The 4,299-nt window shown below is 59.5% G+C and overlaps 1 pseudogene; it reads right to left on the bottom strand.

Moving 5' to 3' along the window:
* Positions 1-231: 231 nt before the first annotated feature.
* LOC125507181 lies at positions 232-1,682 on the bottom strand (annotated as a pseudogene).
* Between the last annotated feature and the right edge of the window lie 2,617 nt (positions 1,683-4,299).

The raw sequence follows: 4,299 nt of genomic DNA, 5'->3' as shown, positions 1-4,299 counted from the left end.
ATCCATCGAAGAAACTGAAATTGCACCGCCAAATGAACCATCTACTTGAAACAAACAGAGACACCATACAACGAAACCAGGGGCGACGACGGCCACCAGTAGCCCCAAAACCCCGTCGTCGTTGAGCCGTCCACAATGCCAGAGAACTAAACATAGAAACTAATCCTAACTCGAACTGGTTTAAGACCAGCCACTGGCGGAGACTAGCTAACACTAAAACTACCAACATAATCAGCCTTGCATGATCTCCTTCGCGTCAGCGATTCCTGCCATGCCTGCAGCAATCTTCAGAGCACCCTGGTCGAGCCCCGTGAGCTTGGCAATCGCAGCAATGTCACCGTCGGAGAGTGGTTCCTGGAAGCGCTTCATGATCCGCGCTGTAGCTCTTTCAGTCATCTTGTCCTTCGGGCCGAGCTCTCCCAGCTCCTGAACAAGGCGCAACACCGCCCTTTGCGCCACGGGGGTGGAGGTACCCACGGCCGCCTGCCGAGCGCTGCGGCGAGATGGGGCGGAGGTGGCCCTGGACTTGGGCGGGGCGGAGAGGCGAGGACGAGGAGGCTGGCTAGAGAGGATCGGGGCGGCACCGGGGTGAACAGCTCCTCAACCTGCGCCTTCCCATTGTCGATGCACATGGTGCCCACCTGGTGGGTGACCGCCTCCATCTGGAAACCCACCGTCACCGTAGTAGGGGAGGCGATGCAAGGCAGCAGGCACGGAAGCATCTCCGGGCTCTCCAGCTCGGGGGGGTTTGCAGCTTGAGGGGGAGGGGGAGGGGAGCGGCTACCGTCTTCAAAGGCTAGCGGGGTGACCAAGGCTTCCTGCATGGCGCTCTCAAGCTCCAATTGCATGCAGTCCGTGCGCGGGGGTGGAGGTAGGGTGCGCCCATTATCGGAGAAGGAGAAGAACTAGGCCACCGGGTCCGCCTCTGCCGCGGGGGGAGGAGGAGGCGCAGAGCGCAGGGGGAGCGGTGGTGTTGCGCGCAGGACTTGAGCACCCGCGGCCTTGCCGCCCGCCTGACGGCCACGCCGGTCTGTCCCATGGCGACGCCCGGCAGGGGATCTGCTGCGGCGCCGATGCGCCTCCCTGACGACGTCCTCGTTGCAGCTCCTGGCGTGGCAGCCGCCGCCAAGAAGGCGATCCCTCCAGGAGCGGCTTGCCCCAGCGCCTCCACTTCCGCCGTCCTCCTCGCGGTCACGGGCACCACCTCCGAGCACAGGGCCGCAGGCCACAGCCCCGACGCGCGGCGCCCGGCTGCAGGCCTTGCCCTGCCCATCCTCGACGTGCGCCACCCATGTGCCAGGCTCGTAGCGTGGGAAGGGGCGGTCGTCATCTTCATCCGAGGATGGCAGCCCGCTCTGGCCGAAGTGCGAAGAGCGCGGCGAGAGGGGGGTCCAGTCCTCCAACAGTTCGACGTGGATCAGGAGATCGTAGCGCCGAACGCCTGGCGGCGGGGGGATGCGGCGATCAGCGGGGGCGAGGCCGACGATCTCGTCCGCCCGGCCCGCGCCCCGCTTGAGCACCCAGAGCGCGCGCTTGGTGGGGATGTGAGCAACATCCCACACCCAGAGCCAGAACGCGAATGTCTTGGTGTGCCCTCTCTCCGGGGTGCGCGAGTCGAGCCGGTCGATGCGGCCGACGTCGCCGAGGGCCTCCTCTGCACCCAGCAGCGACCAGAACTGCATGGGCAGGTCTTCAACGATGACGCGAACGTGGTGGTGGAACTTGAGTAGCGCGGCGTGGTCGTCCTCATTCCAAGCCCTGATGAAGTACTTGCATCCCTCCACCTTGATGATGCCCCGGCGCACGGCGTTGTCCCGGTGCGCAGGGAGGTCGAAGTGGACTAGGAAAGCTTCTGGCTGGTGGGCACTGACGCGAAGCAGGTGCAGAGGGGTGGAGAGCTGCTCGAGGATGACCCTGCCCACCGAGGCGGGGGTGGTGGAGTGCGAGCGGTCCGCAGCGGTGAGGGTGACCGCGTGCTGGCGCAGCACGTGCTCCTCGATCTCCAACGCCAGGGAGGCCACGATGATCTTGCTGCTCTCACGCGGCCTCCTGGCCGGGTCGCAGAGAGCGAGGCCTGCCATGGGGGCAGGGGGCGGGTGGGGGTGGCGCTGGCGGGAAGATGACGCGGTCGCGGACCGGAGCTCTTGGCGCAGCCAGGAAGACCAAGCGAGCACGGGCAGCCCCTCCCGGGCAACCGTTTCTTGGGTTTTGAGGGCACTCCTTGCCGAAATGACCCGCCCGCTTGCAGATGATCCAGCAGAGGGGATCCCGGCAATCTACACAGCGGTGGCTCTTACTGAGGCAACGGAAGCATTTACCTTTGAACTTGCTAAAAAAGGCCTCCCTCCCTGCATCCGCATTGAATGATCTACGGCGGTCCGAGTGCTGGGTCGGAGCGCACCCGCCTCGATTCGCCGAGCGGGAGCCGGCCCTCCCCTTCTTTCGGGACTTGACCTCCGTCCATCCCCCCCCCCCGACCGAGCTGGCCTGGCCCAAAGAGGAAAGAGAGGCCGGTGAGGAGGGGCAAACCACAAGGATTTAAGGCGCGTCTGGCCCCCGAAGGGAGAGGCCCCCAGATCCGGCGGTCCGAGCCGCGCCCCGGCCCCGGATGGCTTGCCGCGCCGCAGGATTCGCGGCGTCGAGGCCGGATCTGACGCAGCTGCCGTCGAGCCCGCAGACCGAGGGGAGGAGACTGGGATGGTCCACCGGATCGAAGCGCGGCCCCAGCGGGCGGGGAGGGGCTCCGACGGGCCTACGCGGGGAAGCAGGAGGCGCAGCTGGCAGCCATAACGGCCGGGATTTGGTGGCCGCCGCGGCCGGAGCGGCCAGCGGCACGGGCAGAGGAGAGAAGGAGAGAGACGCAAGAGATCTCACTCGCTATTTTTTTGATTCGGTGGGTGTACGTAACGTGCTTCCCCCCCCTATCGCTTTAGACTTCCCAATTAACGTGAAGCATCAGCGTCTCAGCCCATATGTACAGCCCAATCTCTTTGCTTTTTTTAGGGAAACCCAATCTCTTTGCTAGAAGCACAAAATGAGGATAAGGAAAATAACAGCCCATCGTGGAGGACGAGAGAGGCTTTTTGCAAGGCCGTACTACGCACCCACGAGGCCACGACCTGGATTTGGACCACGCACGCACATATTGCTAGAGGCTAACCTCTTCGTTTCCAAGCCGCTTCTGTGATGGCTGCTGATCGGATCTCTCCATCGCGCCTCCATCGAGAAGAAGGGTCAAAGGGAAGGGGATGCGGGACACGCAGGCGCTGATCGATCCACGGAGACGGTGCCGCCTTCCGGCAGACCGGACGTAGTGATGAGCTGCAAGCCTATGGCAGTTTCGGGAGGAGAAAACTGGTACTGGATCGGCAACGTTGGAACCAAAATCGATCGACCCCGGGGATGTGACGCTGCGCTCCGCGACGATGGAACAACGCCAGGATATTGTGCGGTTAGTCTACTTTGCTGATATATATTATACAATGTTTGTTTGTACGCTTAGATGGAATCCGCTTACCTGCGTAGATTTGTTTTATCATCATTTAACCTGATTATATACCTTTAACTGAATGAATTGTAAATTGTGTATGTATAGTCGTGAATAGGAAAATAATTTATCCATTCTACCGCGGAACTGGTTTTACAACCTGAATTTGGCTGTATGTTTGAAAGTTTCTATCATAATCAACGAGAAGCTAGTGAAAAAACAGTACCGATTCCAGTCCAACAAATGACCACACTTGATCTAGTGACAGTAAACAGTTGGAGATGCAAAGCTAACGCTTAGGATAGCCATATCGTTTGCTCATTTTTTACTTGTTGTCTTTTGCCCCCCTATGTCTAAATCCTGGCTACGTCCCTGGATCAGCATCTAGAACATCATTCCTCATTCTTGAACTCTCTGAGATCAACAATACATCACAAGAATATCATTATCAAAATGCAAAAAAAACATAATAGTTAATGAAACATGAAGGTGGAAGACATCGACCCGGCTGGCAACTCTTACATCCACAAGTGATACTTAGCACTTCTGCCCCGTCAAGCTCCATTCTAATCATGCCCTCCTCCTTCAGCTAGCTTCCTTCACCCGCTGCGATCTAGGTTTGAGCTGAAACGGCGGGCACGGTGTGTACTAGGTGCGTGATGTCTTGGTCGCTTGGTCGACGCCTGTGTTGTACTCGTGTAGCTGCTACTAGTTGGGCCATGCCCCTTTTCTTTAGTGTAGCTAGCAGGACTTATACATAGAAATTTTTGGGCTATTCAATACCGGAGGAAGATCGGAAGAACCAAACAAGA

Source organism: Triticum urartu, chromosome 5, assembly GCF_003073215.2.
Source record: "Triticum urartu cultivar G1812 chromosome 5, Tu2.1, whole genome shotgun sequence".
NCBI lineage: Eukaryota > Viridiplantae > Streptophyta > Magnoliopsida > Poales > Poaceae > Triticum > Triticum urartu.
The sequence above is the reverse complement of the archived record's forward strand: the minus strand, read 5'-3'. Positions and strand labels throughout refer to the sequence as shown.